Raw genomic sequence first — 25,558 nt, forward strand, 5'->3', positions numbered from 1 at the left:
TTACTATGAATTTCATTTTCTTGCTTCTTTTCATGCCTACTAATTTGTTGATTGCATGCCAGAAATTTTGAATCGTACATTGTGGGATATTAGATATTTTATATTCCTCTAAAATTCTTGAACATTGTTCTGGGACTCTGTTAAGTAACTTGGAAATGGTTTGATTCTTTTGGGTCTTGCTTTTAAGATTTGTTAGGCTGAAGAAAAACAGTAGTCTATGTCTAATTTTTCCCCTCTACTGAGGCAAGACGCTTCTGAGTATTTACCCAATTCACTGTAAACTACATGATTTCCCCGTCTGGCTGGAGAATAAGCAATATCCTTAGCCCTGTGTCAGCTCTGAATAAGGCTGCTCTCAATTCTATGAGGTAGTTCTTACGATTCCTGGCCTCCAGTAATTTCCTCAGACGTATTGTCTGAGCAGTGCTTTGCTGATTACTTGAGGAGGAACCCTTGCAGATACCTGGAGGTTTTGTTTTCTGTTTTGTTGTATACCTCCCTTCTTTCCAGTAATCTGCAATGTGAACTCTAGCTGTGGTCATCTCCCTAAAATCTCAGCTCCTTCTCTTAGGAAGCCCTAGGAAGTCATCTGGGCACTGTCTGGCTTCCCCCTTCATATACTGCAGTCTGAAAATCCTTTAAGGCAATAAACTGGGACAATTTTAGGGCTTACTTTGTTTTCTGACTTCAGGATCACCATCCTTCATTTTCTAATGTTCAATGTCTTGAAAACTCTGCTTTAGTATATTTTGTCCACTGTTTTTAGTTATTTCAAGTCGGGGAGTAAATCTCAAGCCGTGTTACTCCATTTTGACAGAAAGTAAAAGTCTTAAAACATATTTGAGTACACAAACTCTTCTGAATATTTCCTGAATATATAACCTCTTCATTAGAAGCACTCATATCAAGATGAAATGGACATAGTATAGTTTTAGCACTTATACTAGGTAGTTAATTTTTTTTATCGCTTACAACTCAGCATTTATTTCTGCTTTTTGTATGAGATAAAACCAAAATTATTTTGGGGAACCAGCCTTTCTAACTAGTCCATGTAGTTTATTTGGGGGTCCACTCCTGACTTAGATGATTAAAAAACGTTATTTCAATGGAGTTTGAATTTGCATTTTTCTTATTATGAGTGAGATTAAGTAAAGCTTCATATGCTTAAGAACAATTTATATGTGCTTTTTAGTTAGCTGTCAATTCATATCCTGGCTTCATTTTGAGAGGGGATTATGTGTACCACTCTTAAAATTTTCTATGAGCTCTCTGTGTAGTTAATAGAGTGACCCATTTGTCTCATATATTGGTTGAATTGAGCATTTATTTGATCATTTAATTATAGCCTTGCTTAAAGCATTTTTACTCAGTAGATATTTATTCTTGTATAGTAAAATGTTTCATTTTTTGACTTCTAAATTTTTAATTACGGTTAAACCCTTCCTAATTCTATAAATATAAAGGATTTCCCCAGTGTCTTCTTTTAGTACTCTTATTGTTTTATTTATATAACATCTTACAAATTAGTTACCAGCATTTATTAGTGTTCTTCCCGAATACTCCAGTCACAATTACTTGTTTCTGAATTCTTATAGCACAGATTGAGCCATATCATTTATTATAATTGATTTGCTTCTGTAATAATGTTATATTACATTGTTTCATGTATCTCATGATCCCTAGCTAAACTACGAGCTCAATGACAAACTGGATCACATTTTCTTCTATTATTTACACAAAGTCCTAGCACAATGCTGAACATAGAATACAACCTGCTAAGGACTGGATGTTCACACCTAAATACAAAGGAAGGCATTGTGTTATCTGTCTTATTCATTACCCGGCATATTTTAAGTGGTATGCTTCTAATAATGCTCAGTTAATATTAAAATAACTGACTGTATGCATAATAATTAAGACAAAGATATGTTTTCATTGTGCATAAATGTATCCTATACATGATATGAATAAAATGATACATATATAATGTTTTACAACAGTGAACTGCCATAAAATACTACATATATAATAACCATCATAATTTGATAGCTTTTATATGATTTAAGTACAACTTTCACAGTGCCTTTCACAGTGTTTTTTCCTGTATTATAGTCTGGTTTCTTCAAGTCATATAACATGATCTCATTTAATGTCAATGGTTTACAAAACATTTTATTCATATTTTCTGAACTCCTGGCTTTGTAAATACTATGTATCTTGGACAAACAACATAACTTTTCCAAAACTATTTCTTCACTTGTAAAATGGAAATAATACGAAATAATAAGATCTTTATTCAAGACTCAAGAGTTAAAAAAAAAAATACCATAACTAAAATGCCTGGGATAAAGCCTGACATGTAGTCAGTTTTAATAAAATGGTGTCATCATTTTCTTCAACATCCTTATTCTAAGTTGTTATTTCTTTTGTTTCTTTTTTAACCTGCCTAGTGTGTGCAATTTCTTGCTTTTTTCTGCCTTTCCTTCCTTCCTTCTTTTTATTGTTTATATTTTTTTTTCTTTTCTTTACTATGCATGTTAGTTGCTCCAATCTTGCTTTAACCTCACCCTTCTAATCCCGGGTACAGTTTGCACTTTACTGGAGATCTTGAGATATTTGGAAACATAGTGTTTTTACTTAAATGCCCAGTTTTAACTTAGTTTTTCTCCATTAGGTAGGCATCCCAACCCATGTAGGCACCCCAGCAGAAGCGCTGAGCCACCACTCCCTAGAGGCAAGAAATGCAGTTCTCCTCCCCTTCTCCCACTTCCCATCTCTTCTCTGCCACAGCCCCCTTTCTACCTTTACTAATGTAAGCAGAGAACCTTTCTCCTAGTGTGAAAGGGACCGTAAAAGTCCCCTCCTCATCTGCCATGTCACAACCTGCACACAGAGCTCCATGCTATCTTGCTGGGTCTTGTTGACCACCTCTGAAATATCAGATTGAATGATGAATCATAAAATAACTAAAATATATTGGGTGTTGCTATTCGCCAAGCAATACATTGAAACTTTTATGGGCATTATCTTATGGAATCTTGGATAACACATTGAGGTAGATATTATGACCTATTTACAGATGAGAAACTAAGGTTTAAGTTGTTAAACAATTTGCCCAAGGTCACACAGCTGGGAAGTAGCAGGCACAAGACTTGAACCCTGGTGTGCTTGACTCCAAAATACATGTATCATACCTTAAAAACCAATTCTATCCTCTAAGAAAAGGAGATACATTCAACATGTCACCTGATACTTTTCCTCTCAAAACAAAAACCAACCGAGAATGAGAATAGTCAAGAATTGGCTTTGAACATGAAAATTGCCTAAGAAATAGCCAATTAAATGACCTCTGAGCCACAGATGAATACCACAGAGCAAGTTCAAAAACAAATGTCTCAATGAAACAAAATTTCCAGGGAGAATTGAAAATGCTCTTTGGATCTACCACAATATTTTCCTAAGGTTAACTTATATTTTCCTTTCCATTTTCAAGTAGGGGAAATGCCAGTTTTGCTTTCCTTTTTTTTTTTCTTAGTTCAGAATGGCCAAATAATGAATTTTGGACCTTCTCAACTATTAGGGTTTCAATATCTCTTGAACTCCTTTTGTAGTATGAACAAAATGAATTTATATTGTCTGTTGTTTGTTCTAAAACTCCTGCCTTTTTTTAACTGTGTTTTTAAATTAGTAATTTTCACTACCTCATGCAATCTTATAAATTACTTTTTAGAGTGCTGGCTATTAATATTTTAGGCGGCTTTGATGTTTTACTTTATAGTCTTCAATTTTATTTTACATTTCACAGGTTTCTAGTTGCAAATAATCCTACAGGCAATTTTCTCACACTGCAACTATTCCTTGAAAGATATGCTAATGAAGCATGACACTTGCAATACTGGGGGTTAAGTTAATCACCCAAAATGAGTTGTATTACTGTCAGCGGTGTATAAAGACATCCCATAGTGAATTACAAGGAAGGCTAGATTTAAAGCTGAATTTCAAAAAATACCCAAAGCTGGAAATGAACAAAAATAAGCATTTATTTCAAAGTCCATTGAGCTAAAGAATCAAACATTTGTTATTTCTGGTCTCAAAGTTACCCAGTATAAATAAAGGGATTCGTATCCTTTACAAAATTTAATTACCGGGAAAACCCTTATAGATCACACATTCCTTCTCCGGGCAAGGCAAACACTGCATAGCAGTTTCTCTCTTCATATTTATCTGCAAGAAAAGGAAGAAATCACTGTCTTGCTCTCTGTTTTGCTGAACCACATGACAGTTCTAAAAACCTGGGGAGCAGATTGCCACCCTCTGCTCCCTCTGTGAAAGCGATGCTCATGGCAGTATCACAATCTAAATATGCCTTTGCCAGAAATCAAGAGGCAATATACTAACGGATTCATCTCTCTCTCCACTACTCAGCTTTTACTTGTGTTTTAACTAATGGCTTAGGCAGGAGATTTAGGAACTTGTCAATTATATGACCCTTTGTAATCTCTGAAACTTAAGTCACTTGTACTACTGCTTTGTATCAACCTCATGGACAGTGAAGGCACACCCAACAACCCTGATTATTTTAATATTATTCCTTACTTTTTTGTTGGGAGAAATTAACAATACCATGCTCCTCTGCTCAAACATGGAGCCACACTGCGGCTCCATTTTCTGTATGCTTTTACACATAGAGGGCTAAGAGCAGCCATCACTGGCAGCTCTGATTCTTATTGGCAGCATCATATGCATTGCCACAGTGCTTTTCCGTATGGGCAGCAGATTAAGGACTTTCAGGAAGGCTTAATCCTTTTTGTCAGAAGGATACTTCTCAATAGACTGGTTGCTCAGAGGCAAACTGAGGTAGACTTCAGAGCTGCATTTTAAAATAGCAGCAGTCTGCACTTACAATGATCTAGAATTCTCTTTCCTGTCTTGCAAAACTATTGAAATAAGATTTAGTTACAATGTTGTGATATCCATTTTTATGAGAGAAGAAATAGATTGTGAAAAGTGTGTTACTTCATTTGAGAAGATCAAGAGAGTGGGGAAAGAATAAAGGTTTACCAGGAACATAGTATTTATTTGCCATGCATATTTGATATGAGTTCATTAAATACGCAATAGAAGTGTCAACATAAAGTGCTGTTTAGATCAAGCTATGAAAACAAACTGCCCTGGTATTAACATTGGAATATACTAAGCTATGGTTAAATACAAGCCTTATTTACTATACGATGAAGAAATATTTTATTGACTATTGTTAAATAACCATCTACTTAGCCTAATTGAATATGCCTTTTATCTGTAAAGACTGATGGGTTGAATACCTTGACAGTGTGGTTGCTGCTTTCGCATACCATCTATTTGCCTCTGCATGCATTTTTCCTCACCCGGCAACATTCAATAATTAAAAATTATCACCAGCCCATGCCTAATTTGAGAGTATTTTCTCAGTCTCACTGGACCATTGCCAAAGCTATATCCAGGGAGGAAGCAAAGTACAGAAGCATCTCTTTAAGGAACACTTGCTGTAGAGTTTAGCGCATCTGACTGCACCACAGCATGAAAATCCACTCACTGGCACAATGAAGTGTTTCAAAAGACAGAGCAGACTCAATGGGATCTCTTTTGGGAGATGAAATTTAAACATAGATATTTTGGATTAAAACGCAGATACCTCCGGCAGAAGTAGAAGACTGTGTAGTCTTCCTGGCACGTTGCCTTACTGACGATCATTAACATAACACAAAAGTACGAAGGTAGGAGACTATTATTATCCTCGTGTCTCATGCAATATGCAGGAAAACTAAAGCTGCTATAATTAATACTGACCCTCTCTTTACTGGTAGCTCTCCTGGCAATTTTTAGGGAAGAATATCAGGAGAACAATGCATAGTTGAAAGTTTTATAATCCAGGCTTTTGCCTTACAAATGATTTCTGCCGCTGCTCTGACCTTAATACTTCAGGGTAGTGGAAATAAAGGCCATGAATACAGATGTTGCCATCAAGATATACAAACATTTAACAAACATAAGGAAGACATTAGTACTTATTCAAACTCATTTCTAAAATGTTTGAGCCATCTATTCAAATGCCATTTCCCTAATTAAAGTTAATAATGAAAATTAGGTTTATCAAATATTTTCATTTAATGATAGTCTATACTCTCTTGATTCCCTCTCCTCAGCCATGTAGACCAAAGTGTTTAAGTGGATAACTATTTTTAAGTTTCAAGAATCAAAATAAATAGGTATAAACTCAAAAATTAACTCCCAAATATATTGATGGAATAGTGAATTCAAACTACATAGTTTCATTTATCAATTCTTCTTTGATTATTTTCTGCAAATTTCCAACTGCTATGTAGACTAATTTCAGGTAAGACATTTCATATCATAGTTGGACTGTAAAGAGGCCATGAGGACTAAAATATAAAGTTTCTCTTTCTAGAAAAAAAGACAAGGCTTTTCGCCTGAAAAACTAGACCATACTACTTTCCCTGGTGGTTTCATCCAAACCATCCATTACTTTCCACAAATTTATCTTTCAATAAATGTATACCACAAAAAAATCCACTTTGTTTACAATCTCTTCAGAACAATCTACCACTTAAAATCTTAGCTAAGTGATACCAGTAATCAGCTAAGTTGGCCCTGAATTAGGCAGTTTCTGGTAAAATTTGGTTTTTCATTTATATTTTAGTTGATGCAACACTGAATATAGAAATTATTTTTACTAATGAGAAATTGGTCATGTGTTGCAGAATTCTCAGAGGTGTTGTTGTATATGTTAAGAATATCAGGATTGGCGGATGCTAAGGAGCTATAAGGATTCATTACCACAATGTTGGCCAACCCACCTCTTTCTCCTTCCTTTCTCTATATGTAATTCCTTTTCTGAGGCTGCCTTTTTCTTTTAATGGCATCATCATTAATTCTATCAACCAAGCTACAGACCCTGAAGTCATCTTTGACAACTCTCCCTTCCTTGCCTCCTTTCCACTGCCTACAATGTCCCTACTCTTCAATCCATCCTCATTTTTGTTTCCATAATTATTTTGCTAAAATAAGGTCCAACTGCAGCTGCAAGGAAAGGTGGTACTATGGGAAAAGGATAGAATATTAGGGTGATGATACTAATGATCATTTGGTTACTTATGCTGTTAATATTACATTGTCTATTTGGCTTAAAGCAAAAACAGGTTAAGGGGTCAAAAACTATGACTTTGAGTGCAACCCTTACAAGCAGGTGACCTTATGCAAATTACTTGACTTTCCTAAGCATTAGGTTCCTCATTTATAAGATGCTCATAAATTGGAAATCCTTGAAACAATACTCAGTTTTCTAAGATTTCTTATCAACCAAGACTCCTAAACGAGTAGTCTGTATTCATTTTTCTACACTATTTCATATAATCAATCCATTATAATCTAGCTTCCATTCCTAGTCTCACAACTAAAACTACTCTTGTCCATGTTATCCATAAATTCTAATCACAGACTCAACAGACACATTTCAGCCCACATCTTAGTGACTTTATTGATGGGATTTATCTCTAATGGCTTCTCAATGAGTAATCAAATATTCTATTCCCTCTCGGTTCTACCTGAAAGTTTCTTCTTTATATCCTTCATGGGCTTCTATTTTATTCAGATCCTGATTCTTTCTTCAGGGTTCCATTCTTGATAACTGGCTCTTTCTTTACACTTTCTCTTTGGGCAATCCACTCCAGTGATTTTGAAAATCACCCATACACTGATGATTCCCATTGCTAAGTCCTTGATTTTACCTCTAAATTTCAGATTTGCATATGCACCTGACAGCTATATATATGATGTCACCTTTCTCCTGGTCATTTTTAAATCAGCACATCCTAAATAGGTCTTATCTTAACTCATAGAAGTGCTCACCTTCCTTGTAGATATTAGCATAAAAATCTCTTCAATCTCCAAAGAAACCTGTATCCCAGAGCTTTGGGGGGCCAAGGCTGAAGGATTGCTAAAGTCTAGGAGTTCAAGACTAGTGTGGGCAACATAGTGAGACCGGTTTCTAAAAAAAAATTTAAAATTAGCCAGGGACGGTGGTGCACAACTGTAGTCAGAAACTGAAGTGAGAGGATCACTTGAGCCCCAGAGGTCGAGGCTGCAGTGAGCCGTGATTACACCACTGCATTCCAGCCTAGGTGACAGAGAAAGACCCTATCTCAAAACAAACAAAAAAGCAAATAAAAACCTTGTCTTTCTAACTCCACCTGATACTTAGATTTTTATCTCCTGATTATTTCTTGTATCTGTCACCTGCTTCCTATTCTCGTCACCCCTCTAGGTCAGTCTCTTCTGTGTTCCTGGACAAAAGCAATAGCTTTCTAATTTGTCTCCCTCCATGCTCTCCTACTTCCTGCTGCATCCTCCCCATAAAACCTGAAGTGGGAGATCTAAAATCAAGTGTGACCATCAATTCCTCTACGAAAAATGTGTCAGTAGTGTTCTACTGCCCACAGCTTCTTAGCACGGTACACAGGGCTCAATGTAACCTTGTCCATATCTACCCCTCCACCTTCATATTCCACTTTAATGCATTTATACATTATATGATTGTGTTATACATTATTGCTAAACAAATGTTCATACCACAGTTCAATTCTTAAACTTTGTAATTCATCTGTGTCTTTGCTTTGATTGTTCTCTTTGCTTGATATAGTCTTTCTTCTTTTTAACTTCAAGATTGACCCTTCAATTCTTAGTACAGGGAATTTTTCAACAGCCCTTTAATCTAAAAGAACTTTTTCTTCTATATCATTCTTACCACTGATCACAAGAAGTGAAATTAAAATTTTGTGTCAGTTTCCCCTACGCGATAGAAACTACTCAAGGGCAGGATCTGTACCTTAATCAACTTTGCACTCTGGGCATTATAGTACTATACACATAGAGATCACTCTATAATGACAGCCAGTTTCTGTCTTGGGCATCTACGTAGATGAAGGTACCATTCATTGACACATAGATTATGTGTTTGAGACGCCAAGGGACAACTGGATAGAAGTTTGAAGTAGTTAGAGGAATATATGAATCTGAGTCAGGCATCAGTAGAGATAAAGGTTGATAAGTCATAATTATATAAATGGTAATTGGGCAATAAGGAATTTCATGAATTGTCTTCTGTTTAAACTTCCATGCCGAAAGCTAATTATTTAGACCTTCTGCTTTAATCAGAGTTGCTACTACCAAAAATCATTTTAATTAACTCAAATACTCAAGAATCTGGATGCCTGCAACATCCCTTGGTCTAGATTAAGTAACACAGTTTTGATTTCAACCAGACTGTTATGTTATTGTGTTGAAAATGAGAATTACCCTCATGAAGCTATTAAACCATCGTGAAAAAACATATAAATTAAACTTTGAATTAAACATTACTGAGCTTTAAAAGGCATGATACCAAAGAACAAGTGCTGCTTTGTGGTATTAGAAGTGGACAAATGTCTGTATTTCTAATATACTTATGACTTTCCAACCCATGTTGGCAGAGGTGATACTAAAAGATTAATTCATTTGTATATGCACAGGCAGTAAAAACTGTTCAGCTAGGTAACAAAAAGGTCAAGGGCATAAACTAGATATGCATTTCTTTTCTAGTCCCTAGAACCATGAACAAGATGTGCAAAACCTATAATGAACATATAATTCATTATTACTTAACACTCTGCAAATGGTTTTGAGTACCTACTATATGTCATCTTTGTGCTGGAAACTGGAAATGATAAGTAAAGAAAACAGGAAAAGCTTCCTTTTCTCATTAAGCTTATGGTCTAGTGAGGAAGACAAGAAATAAAATACATAAGTAAAATAGATGGTGTGCAGGATGCTGATAAGTCCTATGTAGTAAACTGAGGCAGAAAAAGGCAATATGGAATATTGTGGGAGTGGGCAATTAATTTGAAATAGGGTGGAGAGCAAGGTTATGCATTTTAGCAACAATCTGAAGACAGTTCAAGAGTGAGCATTATAAGTATGTGGAGGAAGAAAACTCCTGGCAAAAGCAAAGACTATGAGATGAAAAAATCCCTAGGGTGTTCAAGGAACAGCAAAAAGACTTTGTGTGAGAGTAAAGACAGCAAAAGGAAAGTGGCCAGACAGGTAACAGGTGCTCCTATCATGTCAAACTCTTACACTTTTGAGGACTTTGGCTTTTATGCATTTTTTTTTTTTTTTCTGAGTGGGAGCCACTGAAGATATTTGAGCACAAGAATGTCACCATTGAACTTGGTTTTTATACTTCTACAGTGGCACTATGGCTTCTGTGCTAACAGTAGACTGTGGGTACAAGGACTGAGAGGGGAGACCAGTTAAAAGACACTTGCAACAATCCAGGCAAGAGAAGATGTGTCAGCATACGATGATAGCATAAGATATAGTGAGAAGTGGTTAGATTCAGGATATATTTTAAAGTCAAAGCCACAGAATTTGCTAATAGCTCAAATGTGAATTATAAGAAAAAGTAAAGCTTCAAGAATGATGACAATGTTTTTGGATTAATCAATTGGAATAATGAAGTTCTATTAACTGAGTTTTGAAATACTAAAGAAGCAGCAGGTTTGGAGCAGGATAGTGGAGGAAATCAACTCATTTGGGGCTCACTGAAGGTACTCGCTAAACATTCCAGTAAGGATGATGGGAGGACCATCAGATGAGAATCAAGTTGAGGCATGAGATCTGACCTAGAGATACAAATTTGAGAGTTATCATTATATAGATAATGAGGGAAAAACTAAAAGATATCAAATAATGTTCTGTGAAAGTCAAGTAGTAAACGGACTGAAAAAAATTTAGTGATTGTCTGACAGCAAAAAGGGCCCACTTAATCTATTTGATAAATTTAAAGTGAGACCAGACAGCAATGCACAGATGTAGGTATGAAATAGACAAGGTTGTATTTTTGCCAGTTGTGCCAGCTATTGATTTGGAATGTGGAGTATCAAAGAATTATTGGAGAAGTATGCCTCCAAAATGAAAGAGGAAGAAGCCAGCAGACAGCAATGCTGACTGACAAATGCCATCCCTGGATCAGGAAGCCCATTAGAAATGTAGCTATTGGCTGGCAATGGCTACATCTCAGTGCCAGGGTCTTGCTTAGTGATCAGCTGGGACCATTCCAAGGATTTGACAGCAGACTCAAAGGTGTTAAAAGCTGGAGGCTGTCAGCTAACTATACTCCTCAGTGCTGGATAACTTTTTCAAAGAGGGATGTGAGACATCTCCCCAGTACTACCAGACCAACTCTTTTATAATTAACTGAGAGCTTTGCAAATGAATGGTAGGAGAGGATGTTATTAATGAAACATAAAATCTTAGCTGTCTGAGGGGAGAAGGGAAAACATGATATGTGCAAAGGACAGTGAAAACGGGAGAATCCATGAACGTAGTTTCCAGCAGGACTTAACTATCGTTAAAATCAAGCTGGAAAAAAAATAATAAGAGGTGTTGGTCATTGTATAGGATGCATGCAATTGTGGTAATGGAGAGACTTCTGGTAATGAGAAAGTTTAAGGTGTGACCCTGGGAGTGAGTGAGTGGCGGCAGTCTGATAGGAAACATTATCATTGGAGGCAGAGGTCAAGGAACTGAGAGACTGTCATATAGGAAGGATCACGTATGAGAATACTAAAATCACCGAAAGTTATGACAGTATTAGATTGAGATGCAATGAGCCTGGAGAAAAATCTTTAAGTAAGGAAGAAGAGTGACCCAGACATTAGTAGGTGATTGCAGCAAGGAGGATGGTGGTAAAGATAGATGACTGGAGATTCAAAGCTAAGACGATTTACGGAGAAAGGTGAGAAAATGAGGTTGAAACAGTAACAAGAAACAAGGTGGACCCCACCATACTTCTAACACAGATAATTAAGTAGAGTGGAAACAACACCCAATGGAGAGGGCTGCAGAGGTATGTTCAGAGCCAGGTTTCCAGTTAGAGCAAGAAGGTGAGGCAACTGTTCAGAGAAGGTGCTGACCATAAGGAGCATTTTGTAAACAATTGCCTGTGATTTCCAGAGGATCCTATGTCAGGATATAAGGAATTTAGAGAGCGGGAGACGAAGAATAGCATGGGTTTCTGGGGCTTTTTATGGGGATAAACAGAAACAGAAATAAAAAGTATAACATAGATAGATCTGTGGGTCTCCCATAACGGTGGTGAGGCAGGAGCAATGAAGAGTTGAGAATGGGCAGGCAGCCGGGTGTCTTCTTCAGTCCTGCCAATGGATACATGGAACACGGGGAGAGGCATTGAAGCCCCTCACCCATATGTACACAGGATGGCTATTTGGTGCTCTTGATCACAGAATCATATTATACGCATTGCATGTATTAATACATTCTTTTACACAATAATCAATGCACAATACTGATTTTCAGAAAGAACGAAGCAAAAGCAATTTTGAGTGCTTAGTACATCTGAGACACGGAGTTACTGTTTTCACATACCTCAACCAAGTTCTCAACACATAAGAAAGGTATTTACTAGTTTTTTATGCATAAGAAAACTGAAACTCAGAAAGGTCAAGTGACTTGTCTAAGATCATAGCTAATTCACAGCAGAACTAGGATTTTTTATTAGATCTCTCTGACTTGAAGCCTAGACTAGGCTAACTATATCACACCTTAATACCCATCTTAATGGATGCATCTAATCAGAGTGCTGTTAATATTTTATTTTTATAAAAGTGGGTGTTAAATTTTTGAGGTATAATATATATGTTTCTGACATATATAGTATCCTTATTTTATAAGAATAGTATTATTATATGATATCCTTATATTATAGGGATAATATTGTTATATATTATACCTTATAATCGTTTTTAATAAATTAGTTTATAATTCCACAGAAAAATTCTAAATTCTATATGCATTTGTTTTCCAGAGTGAAGCCAATATGTCAGGTCCATTGGCCACCTTAAAGTTATAGATGTAGGCAGCAAATTACATGGGATTAAATGGAGAATTTTGAAGGCAAAATCACTCACAGCTCAGATTTCCATCAAGAATGAAAAGAAACTCCATGAAGTAAGAACTGTGGATCTGAAACCAATAAGCAATGGTGAAACCAAAGACCCAGATTTCCTATAAACTATGCATTTTTCATCCATATCAAACTTTTCTGTTAAAAATACATGTACTCCCATAATTTTTGAGATTGGCTGTGAGATAACAAATATGTTAAAACATTATGTTGTTTTCTAAAATTATAATAAAGAATTGATTTTAATAGTAATATAACACTCCAAATAACTACACAAATATCTCATTATAATCATAAATATTTTCTACATAAACAATATGTTTATTTTTATCAAATGTATAACATCAATAATTATAAGTTATATTCTATCCTCCAACACAATAAAATAGTTACATTCAGTTATACTTAATAAAAGAGATTATCACACTGTCTTTTAAAAAATAAAATTATTCTAATGTAGAATTAGAACAGCTGTTTTTGAAGGGATGTGAATTTTTTGGCTCTGCCAACAAAGACATCCAAATATATTTGTCAAAGCTTGTTCCCTAAGCCTCCTTATCCTTGTAAGTGCCAATCAGCCCATTAGGCTGGTGATGAGGAGGGAGGAAGGAACTTGAATCACATAGCATATTCAGCCCCCTAAGAGAACGAATACTTGAAGATTAATATTTACCATATTTCTTCAAGTCTGTAATGTACATTTTTTTGAAATCTGGATGTCTTTTAAAAATCTTTTTATAATCAAAGACACTATAGATTTGATAAAATTTAATAAATTAAATTAATTGTGTTTTAATCTATCCAACATGACAGAGCAATTCCTACTGGATAAAATTCTCCACATCTTCCAGACAGATCTGCTGGCTGACAGTGGTAGAATGAGCTGCAGAGAATCTTAACATAAGAACTATCTGAGTAGAAACTTCAAATATGTGTATCCTTTATCCAAAGCAAGTCCATATCCACAATGATACCAGTAAGTCTGAGTGCCAAAAAAGGAGACTTGCAAAGTATATATACAAAACTAAGCACACCTTTTTTCTTAGCTTTAACTAATATTAAGTTCTTATTGATAGCAAATATGGTTATGACTAATTTTACATGTACTATCTCACTTAATTCTAACAACACTATGAAGTGCTGTATTCTTACCCAATCTATATGTATAATAACTGAAGTCCAAGAGGTTAAATTACTTTTTCAAAAAAACCCTTATTTAGGGTGACTAGCTAGAATTTGAATCTAATCCCAGTGTGCCTTCCACTTCCCTAGAACTCCCTTCCATTGCCAGCAAGATGGCTTATTGCAGACTCATGAGCCAAAATGGGCTCAGAAGTTGTAGTTGTAGGATTTGAATTCAAAATTTGCAAATAAGAAACAAAAATGGCCAGGTGAGGTGGCTCACGGCTGTAATCCCAGCACTTTGGGAGGCCGAGGCAGGCGGATCACTAGAGGTCAGGAGTTTGAGACCAGCCTGTCCAACACGGTGAAAGCCCATTTCTATTAAAATTACAAAAATTAGCCAGGCCTGGTGGCGTGCACCTGTAATCCTAACTACTGGAAAGGCTGAGGCAGGAGAATCACTTGAACCCAGGAGGTGGAGGTTGCAGTGAGCCGAGATTATGCCACTGCGCTCCAGCCTGGGCAACAGAGCAAGATCGCCACACACACACACACACACACACACACAAACCATACAGGCAACATGCCTACGTACATTCCCTTAGAGACCTCTCAGTTCCCTTTTAATCCCATTATCTTTGTGCATATGCTGTGATAAATTGTGATTTCCACATTTCAAGTAGAAAACACCTATATCAAAAATAAAGGCTAAACTGGGAAAGTAAAGTAAAATAATGTGTCCAACAACAACACCAATAAAAAGCCTGCTATTTTTGAACAGAATCTCTGGCACCTTTTTAGTGATAAACCAACACCTTATTAATATCTTACATTTCATGAGTATTTATTATGTCTGATATACTTTCCGTATAATATCTCACTTAATCCTCATGGCAATGAGATTGATACTATCATTATCTTCATTTTTATAGATGACAAAATGAAGGAAGAGAGACACTAAGTAATTTGCCTAAAATGAATTGACCAGCATTTCTAAATCAGTCTTTCAAACCTCAAAATCCATTTTGTTAACCATTATGCTATACTCCCTCTTGGCCCCTCTGAATTGCCATAATGTAATTTGAAGATGGAAAGTCAGTGGCACTCTAAAGCCCTGTGCTGAGGGTGAAGTATGTAGGAATCCTTATAATCGGCTAAGTCTGACTGCTCCAAATTCTTCAAATGGTATTTTACATACACTGAAGGAAAACTGTGTATTGCCAGAAATTAGTCCATAAAAGGCAAGAGTATTACGGAAAAAAAGAAGTATTCACATAGGGAGGTGAGATTTTTAAAAATAGCTTAGGCAACTTAATTTTTCAATTCCTTGAGTCTTACAGTGAAGATTTAAATAAGAGTTATAACATTCAATGTTCTGAGGTTTTAAAGAACAGAATTACTTTTTAAATTCCTTTGGAAGACATGAAAGATTGTAGTGGATTAATATTTTTAATGACACTGAACAGATCTCACTAGGAAATTTAACAACTTTACCCCAAAAATTTCCCAGTATGAAATACTTGGGAAAATCTCACTGCCTTTTTCTGGTGTTAATAATAAATTTTAGCAACAAAATATTTTGCAGCTAGGTGGGCAAGGAAGAAAACATTTTCAAATTTATAGGCAAACATCAGCATAACATTCCAATCGTGTTAGGTTATATGTGCTTGTGTGTGAGCATGGGTAAAATGATGAAAGACAAAGAGAAAAGAAAGATGTGCAAGAAGAATAGTACCTTTACGCACAGATAACTTGAGACACACAAATGATAACTGAGATAGCTGTGAATTTCCAACATGTGCACATAAGGCTTCAATTTGAAAACAATGTCCTCAAAATAAATGAATCTGTAATTTTTAAAGTGTAGTTCTCACAGATAACTATCAAAGGCTTGAAATAATGGAGATCAGATTTTGATGATATAATATTCTGAACAAACTAAGCTAGAAGTTTTGACAACCCCCAAAAATGCCATGAATAGGAAATTAGACAACATTTGACCAAGATCAGATCCTCATCAAGAGCTAGTCCTGAGCCAACTCTCAGTTGCTTTTTTTTTCTTCCAGCCTTATTTCATATAAGAAAAGTGAACACTTATCTGAGTTTTCAGTAACTGAAAATTGTCGGGAGTAACAGAATGACATAAATTCCAAATACTCCTAAATAGAATCTTCTAAAGAAAAATTACAAACTTGTTCCAAATGTTGCCTTCATTCCTCGGTGCAGATTCCTCCCCTTAGCACTCTTCCACTTTCCACCTCATCCTGCTAGAACCATTTCGAATAATCTAGCAAGATGTTCAGAGCAGCATTGATGTCACGCTGTTGCTGCTGATTTAAAAGAATTATTCTGCCTCCTACCTTTGCCAGATAGACTCTCACCTAAGACAGGGGCTACAAGAGAGGTTATTATAATTCTGGGGATGATCTCAAATTATTGGGAAAAGAATGAAGTTGAAAATAGCCAAGTTTTATTCTGTACATATTTCCCCAATTACAATTACAAACAAAAATTGAATATTAAAAAGCCTTTTCCAACTTGTTGGGAATCTATTACTTTCTTGTAACAGCCCACTCCCTGTCTCTACAAAATTGCAGCTTGTAAGGGACGTGATGGTGAAAACAAGAGACAGACTCAGAGCTGCCTTAATTGATCACAACTTGTTTTGTTCTGCAGTGCAGAATTTGGGAAGGGGCAGGAGGCCCAGAGAAAGCCACACTGAAGAGGGAACCCAGTCAAAGAGCCAAAACACACACCAGTTCTCCTGCCTAGGACCCCGGGCTTGCTAACAAATGTATTCTTCATTTTTCTTTTCCCAAAGCAGATTGAAATGGGGGCAAAGGGGAGAGAGAGGAAGCTGGACATTTCATCTCCAGCAGTTTTTCTGTCCAGCGATTTAAGAATGGTGCGAAAATGAAATCCAACCATCCAAAGTATCTTAACCTACTGAAAAAATTTTATCTCTGCAGCCTCCTGCACACCAGTCAACATCTATGTCATCATTTTACGAAGGCATCACTCCACCAGCTGTAAGAGTGCTGGAGGTGACTGATAATAATTAATATATCTTTTCAATGACAGCCTCTGACAATATTACTGATAGGCATGTCATGAGCAACATTACAATACAAAAGATATGTTGAAAGTATTTCGTTGTATGACTATTCCATCACTTGTATTTCCTGCACCAGCTACTCCCCTTTCTTCTACGAGGATTGATGTAACTGCTTCCAGTGGCCTTTTCAAAAGTCCAGTTGTACCTCTAGGACCAAATTTTCAGTGCTAGATTTGTCTGCAGAAATCCATATTCACAGGTTTGAGAAAAGATGGATTTGACTCAAGTAAAATTATCACCCAACATGGCATGTAGCTGTTATGCTTTCTTTAGTGCAGCCTGGGATTAAGGGAGTCTGAATTATGAATCCATATTTCTCATATGAGAGAAAGTCAACTCTGTACTTTTTGAACATTTTAGCTCTTAATGTACATTTGGCTCTCGAGGGGAAACTCAGGCATCACTGTGTATTTCCTAAATTAATCCAATTATAATGATTTCTATATTTAACGATGAGCCACAAATGTTTTTAATCACGCCTTGTTCCCTATGGTATAGCTTACACAATACCATGCATGCATGCTAAAGAATAGCACAAAAATATCCTGTACACTAATGGAATACCTGGCAACAGAGGGAATTCATCCTCAAAGCTCAAACCACTCTCTGAAAGGGCAGAAGCCGCAGATTTGGAACCAAATGAAAGTCTGTCGCACTTGTGTTTTCTTTGGCTTTCTCTATCCGACCAAACTGGATCATTCCAATAAAAACTATCCACCTCAGAGCCTAAAATTATACCCTTAAAATTAACAGGATAATTACCCGCTCTGAATTTCTCTTTTGCTCTGAAGATCCACAATCTTTATTTTATGGCTTCAGGGGAGAAATGCTATAGAGGGAGAAAATATCAGGGTTGGGAACTCGCTTCATTGCCTTGAGGCATGTGTCCAAGGTTTTGGGGTCAACAGAGGAAAGCCAGATCCACAACTGGGGTCTTGCCCTGAAAAAACAGCAGAAGCCATTTGATGATACTTTTCAATTGTGATTTTTATATATTTGTGTATGACTGCCATTCAAAATGAACTTGTTTCCAGAGGTGGGTAGAAATATGTAGAATTAGTTCAGTATGTTCAATAAGATGTTTGGCAAGGGCTACCTAGGAAATACAGGACGACTCAGCCTGAAAGTTTCGTCACACATGCTCAGTGGAAGCCTTGGCTCTTAACACTTTCAAATGGAAACATTGAATTAAAGTTACATTCATTTCCTGGGGCTGCCATAACAAACTGCCATAAACTGGGTAGTTTAAAAACAGAAGTGGGGCGGGCGCAGTAGCTCACACCTGTAATCCCAGGACTTTGGGAGGCCGAGACGGGCAGATCACGAGGTCAGGAGATAGAGACCATCCTGGCCAACATGGTGAAGCCCTGTCTCTAAAAATACAAAAAATTAGCTAGATGTGGTGGTGCACGCCTGTAGTCCCAGCTACTTGGGAGGCTGAGGCAGGGGAATCACTTGAATCCAGGAGGCAGAGGGTGCAGTGAACTGAGAGCACACCACTGCACTCCAATCTGGTGAAAAGCAAAACAAAACAAAACAAAGAACAGAAGTGTATTGTCTGCCAGTTATGGAGTCTAAAAGTCTTGTTGTCAGCAGGATTTGTTCCTTCGGAGGGCTGTGAGGGAGAATCTATTCTATGTTGGTCTCCTAGCTTCTGATGCTCTCCTGGCTTCTGATGCTCTCCTGGCTTCTACAGGCATTTCTTGACCTGTAGATGGTGTTTTCACATTGTGCATCTTCACATTGTCTTCCCTCTGTAACAATCTATTTCTGCATCTTTTTAGTAAGGACATTAGTCATATTAAATTAGGACCCACCCTCACGATATCAACTTTACTTGGTCATCTGCAAAGACCCTATTTCCATATTTCATTTTTAGAGACATTTCAGGTTAGAACTTCAGCATTTTGGGGGACAAATAATTTAACCCCTAACAGGGATAAAACTATGTCCAAAAACAATGATCTATTTAAAATAGAAGTATGTTTTCTAGAAAAAGTATTTTGTTTTTACTATGCAGTATCACTGGCCCTTAATTGAATAGTATATGGATGAATCAGTGATTCTTAACTAGCTGAGGTAGGGGTGAGTGAATGAACAGGTTAGGGAAGAGTTGGTGGGGGAGAACTGAATATCTCCTAGAGGTAAGTATCAAAATCAGAGTCAAAGGAGGCATGTGTGTGTGTGTGTTTTCTCACTGTGTTACACATTAGAATTTTGTATTTGAAGTATGAAAAAGAAACTATCTGTAACACTTTCTGTTTTTAGTTTTACAAAAACTTTAGAAAGTTTTTAGTATTTAGTACCTCATCAAGGTACTGTTAGCTGGTAGAAATGAGTAAAATGTATTTCTGATCCTCCTTCCTCTTTCATGCCCTTTCCTCCAGGAGTATTAAAACACGGGTTGGGGGTGAGAGTAGGGTAAGGATGAACATGGCCATGTGTTATCAAAAGGAGAGCTTTCCAACACTAAAATACCACTAGTAAGATAACAATTCACTCACACTACACACAGACATGCAAAGAGAATAGATTCTTTATTTTCCTATTGCTTACATTAACTTTCTCATAAGCTACCAACCTCTCTCCATTACCCTCTCCCTCCTGGGTAGCAAGGGGTAGAGAGCTAAATGTAATGCAATTTTGATACCATCTGGGTAGCTTAAAGGTCTGTTTAGTAAACGCTGAGTTTTTTAGATAACCTCCTCTTCCTCTGCTTCTCTGCAGGATGATACCTGGGTGTAGTAGCCAAGAAAGCTGCTATGGTCTGCATGTGTCCCCTAAAACACATATATTAATAATTAATTGCCAATGTGATAGTACTAAGAGGTGGGGCCTTTAGGAGGTGATTAAGTCATAAGGGCTCCACCCTTGTGAATGGGATTAATGCCCTTATAAAAGAGACTTCACAGTGTTACTCCTTTTGCCTTTCTGTCTTCCACCATGTGAGGGCACAGCATTCAAAGTGCCATCTTGGAAGCTCAGACTGGGCCCTCACCAAACTCCAAATCTGCTGGCACCTTGATTTTGGACTCCCACCCTCCAAAACTATAAGCAATACATTTCTACTTTTTTATAAATCAGCCATTTTCGTGGTATTTTGTCATAGCAGCAGATGTGGACAACACAGAGGTGACCAAGTTTACATGATTTCAAAGCTCAGCACCTGAAGGAGACCTCAGTGGTATCCTCGGGACCCCTTGCAATGACTTGCTGCTCGCTCTGGTCTTTTGGGTACTATTGCCTGAAACATACTCTGGTGTTGTGGGGGTTGCATGTTGGATCCAGCCATTAATTTTCAATCACCATTTGCCCAAAAACAATGGTCTGTCTGTTTTAATCCCAGTCCTCTAGTGCTCTACCAGCTCTCATGGCAACCTTGTATACTCACACAGATGTCTTGCAATGTGTTGGAAATACCCAAATCTGAGGCATCTCCTAGAACACCAGTTGGCAATTCATGCTCTGTGAGCCAAATCCAGCCTGCTACTTGATTTTGCAAATGAAATTATATTAAAACACAGCTACAGCCATTTATGTACATACTGTCTGTGGCTGCCTTTGTGCTTCAAAGGCAGAACTGAGTAGTTGCAACAGAATCCACATGGCCCACAAAGCCTAAAATAGGGGTGTCCAATCTTTTGGCTTCCCTGGGCCACATAGGAAGAAGAATTGTCTTGGGCCACACATAACATACTCTAATGATAGCTAATGAGCTAAAAAAAAAAAAAAAAAAAACACAAAAAACTCATAATGTTTTAAGAAAGTTTATGAATTTTTGTTGGGATGCATTCAAAGCCGTCCTGGGCTCCATGCAGCCTGTGGGCCACGGGTTAAACAAGTTTGGCTTAAAATATTTACTATATGACTCCTACAAGAAAAATTTGCTAATCCCTATCGTAGAGTTTTGTAATCTTTACTTGTATGACCAGAGAAGTTTTGCTGGTACACACACACACACACACACACACACACACACACACACTCTCTCTCTTTCATTATTTTATGACTCTATCATATTCTATGTTGTACAGTGATCTCTGACTACATCTATCCTTAGCCGTGTTCCTGGACTCCTTCACACTATGTTGATATTTCTTTGGCACTCCTTTCTTGAACTTTCACTCCAAAAATAGGACAAGAAAACCACAAAGTTTAATTAGTTGCTTTACCTTAGTCTCACTTTAAATCTATCTATAGATTCTAAATGGCACTTTACAGATTGTTTCCATCTGTTTGTGTCTGTTAATTGACTAATTTTGTTTCAGAATTGGTTGTCAAACTTCTTAAGGATTAAGACAATATTTAATATTTCTTACTTATTTCTCATGGAGTCCCTTGGAAGGTGCTGGTGGTTAATAAATATTTGTTGGTTGATTTTTAGGTTTAGAACTTTTACACTACTATGAATAGCTACACCACAGCTATTACATGTGCTGTGGGCTTTTTTACCGTTGCTTCTTTTTGCTTTTGTGCTTTTTCTTCTGTCCCCACACAGTAAATCCCAACTTTCAAGCTTAGGTTCTGAACAACTCACTCTGAACAAATATATTCCGTGTGCTCACTGCCTTAATTCTAAAGTCTGCTCATTGCTCATTCCAAGTTTCTCCAGAAGGTCTGCTCCATTGCCAAGAGTCTCTAGGAAAAGAAGAATTTGCAGATTCAGGACAGAACCACCATGTTGTTAAAAACAAAACTATATCATTTTTAAAAATTAACAATTTTATTTTGTTCCTAAAGGAGTACAGGCTTCATATAATCAGGGGCCTTGTCTGGTTTGTTCATCCTTAAATCCCTAGAACCTAGAACATTGTTTGTACATAATAGATGTTCAATGAATACAAATGAAAGACAATATAGTTATAAAAGTGAAAGGAAAAAAAAGAAACGAAATAAAATCTTGAACAGATGCTCTAATATAAAAAATATACATGGCTGGGCACAGTGGCTCACACCTGTAATCCTAATACTTTGGGAGGCCAAGATAGGAGGATCTGTTGAGCTCAGGAGTTCAAGAATAGCCTGGGGAACATCATGAGACCCCATGTCCACACATTTTTAAATTAGCTGGGCATGGTGGTGCACACCTGTAGTCTTACCTACTCTGAAGGCTGAGGCAGGAGGACCTCTTGAGCCTGGGAGGTTGAGGCTACAGTGGGCCTGATTGTGCCACTTCACTCCAGCCTAGACAAAAGAGCAAGGCCCTGTCTCAAAAATAAATGAATAAATTAAAATTCAAACTAAAAAATAAACAAGTGTATGTTTCAGTAAGCATCTACAATTTTAAATTCATAACATTTACTCAAAAAGTCAATAAATAAAAGTATTAAACTGTAAATGAAACTTTGAAACCAGGTGCTATAACTGATGGTTTTAATCTGATTTCAGCATAAATATTCAATTTATCTCTGCATTTGTTTCATTTGCATAGGATAGAGAAAATCCCGATTTACACAGATGACTTGTTAATTTTTTTTTTTTTTTTTCCAGACGGAGTCTCGCTCTGTCACCCAGGCTCTAGAGCAGTGGCTCGATCTCAACTCACTGCAAGCTCCGCCTGCCGGGTTCATGGCATTCTCCTGCCTCAGCCTCCAGAGTAGCTGGGACTACAGGTCCCCGCCCCCACACCTGGTTAATTTTTTGTATTTTTAGTAGAGATGGGGTTTCACCTTGTTAGCCAGGATGGTCTCAATCTCCTGACCTGGTGATCCACTCGCCTCGGCCTCCCAAAGTGCTGAGATTACAGGCGTAAGCCACTGCGCCCGGCTGACATGTTAAATTTTTTAACATTTCATTTTGCCATCTCAGAAGTCTTCATTTAAACACATCCGGAAACTTGGAAGAAAAGTAGCATAAAATTTATTTGCAATTTGAACAACTATCAGTATCTCAGAATTATATTTGATGAACAGTTTTCTCAGTAAATCTAAATATTTATTAATATATATAAATATATATGCCTATATATAAAATATGCATATCTTGAAATATTTAATATCATTAAGGTATCTTATTATCTCAATACCCATCTCTATTATATGTATATATATATATATATATATTCACTCAGAGTTTCATAAAAATTGTATTGATTTTATTTTGCATATTGAATCCAAAGTTTGTTTCGATTTTTTTTGCTAGAACTTTCTGTGCAGCTGTAAACGAGATTAACATGGCAGGCTAACATTGTCATATTGAGTCCCTTCAGATTATTAACAATGTCAGCAAGAGATGAAAGCAAGCACAATCATGTTTTAAGAGAGGTTTAGTTAATGGTGGTACTATCGGGAGGAAAAAAGAAAAGTTTTCTTCATCTTCAATATTACCTTCATCGTCAATCTTCATGTTCAAATCTTATTGCATTTGAAAGATTTGTGTCACGAATTCGCCTTGGCAAAACCAACTGTCCTCAACTGAAAAGCGAATGTTGGAATGCATCATCTATACAGCCAGAAATAATACTAAAAATTCTGCATTCTAAAAAGTATAACTTAAAGATTTGGCAATTCCTATCACAAACCCAAACACTGTTTTGAAAGATGTTCATTAATCTTCTTAATAGGGAGTAGTTGTCTACAGAACATACCACAATTCTGTAAACTCATTTTGGCAAACGCTCTCAAATGAATCACAGCTCTTATAGTTTTTCCAGTTATTACTTTCTCAATCCTAATTTCAACACCCAAACATTCTTGACAACTTATTTGATGCCATTTTTAAAAAATTAGCATAAAGCTTAAGCATTTTTCCTATTGTATGTGCTTAAATGGCTTAAATTAGCATAAAGCTTAAGCATTTTTCCTTAAGCATTTTTCCTATTGTATGTGCTTAAATGGTTTGACCCGGTAGTTTATACACTATATATTTACTTATATGGTCCGTTCTTATAAAAACCAACAAATTGGGGTAATGCACAGTATTTACAACTTGCAACTGTTCAATTGCAAAAGCTTCACTTTTTAAAATAAACAATTCTTCATGAGCAGCTTCTTAATGTTCTTTTCACATAGAATTTTAAAATAATGGCAATAAGTGCATGTTCATTGCTTGCTCATCTACCATGACTTGCAAAATCAATAACAGGGGGTTGAATGAGTATTTTCCTGATATCTTGTGCTTTTCCCTTACTTACAACATGATAGCTTCAAATGGCACTATTGACATTTACATTTACATTTTTAAGTATATGTTTTCGAGAACATTGAGTGGTTCAAATTGTACTAACAGGTATGCTGAGAGATGTATATTCAAAGTCAAGATTTTATTTCAGAATCTCAGAACTTGTCAGGATTCACAGAAAATAAAGAATTTTCCAAATTTAAATTTCACAAACACAATGAGGAGTTTGCACAGAGAGCACTATATAGCTTGACTTGTGTCATCTGCTCCTGATCATTTTTATGATATCTACCATGAAATTTTATTTTGTTTTGAAATTTCCTGTTGTTAATTAGCCATCAGATTCTGGTTTGAATAGCAATTATTTCACCTCAATTTTAACAGTTACAGTTATGAGTATATTAAGTTAGGCAATTAAAGTTAGGCAATTAACATCTGACACTATCTTTAGTACAATATGGTCATGATACAATGTGTAGAGTTCACTCCTTATTGCACAATTGTCTAATAAGCCATGATAAGAGCATGAGCTGAGCAGATGTGCCTGAGCTTTGCCTGGCATTTAGCTGAGCCCAGTACACATGTGCTGAACTAGTGAACTCACTTGTATAATTTTACATGAGTGGACATGTGCAGGCTTGAATTCAAAGAAAGACCAGAGCAAAACCCCCTTCTTCCTAATCAATTACACATTTGTAGAAAGGTCACATACATGTATAAATAAACAAAAGCAGCCACAGACTGAAATCTGCATAAAGCCAGTTAAACCCAGTGCACATGGGTGCTTAATCGTCTCTAAAGTGCTGAAAATGGGCAACTATCGCATATTAGTGTTTGTTGTTGTTGTTGGGGGTTTGCTTTGCTTCTGCTTTTGTTTGGTTTGGGTTGCAGCTTTTAAAATTAATATAAAATATTTTAAAAGTTTTATTTAAAATTTAAATAAACTTGAAGAGAAACCTGAAGTTTCACAGAAAGCAGGCGAAAGTGCACATATATCTCAAAAATGCCTAGCCTAACGTAAGACATACTCAGTCTGGTTTGTCACTTCCTAAATGAAATCACTTCTTGAGTACAGGAGTAAAGGGAATGGAAAGGAAAAGGGATAGGAGAGAAGGGAAAGGCAGAGAGGAGAGGGGAGGAAAAGGGAAGGAAGGAAGGAAGGAAGGAAGGAAGGAAGGAAG

This window comes from Colobus angolensis, unplaced genomic scaffold (genome assembly GCF_000951035.1).
Source record: "Colobus angolensis palliatus isolate OR3802 unplaced genomic scaffold, Cang.pa_1.0 Scaffold41, whole genome shotgun sequence".
NCBI lineage: Eukaryota > Metazoa > Chordata > Mammalia > Primates > Cercopithecidae > Colobus > Colobus angolensis.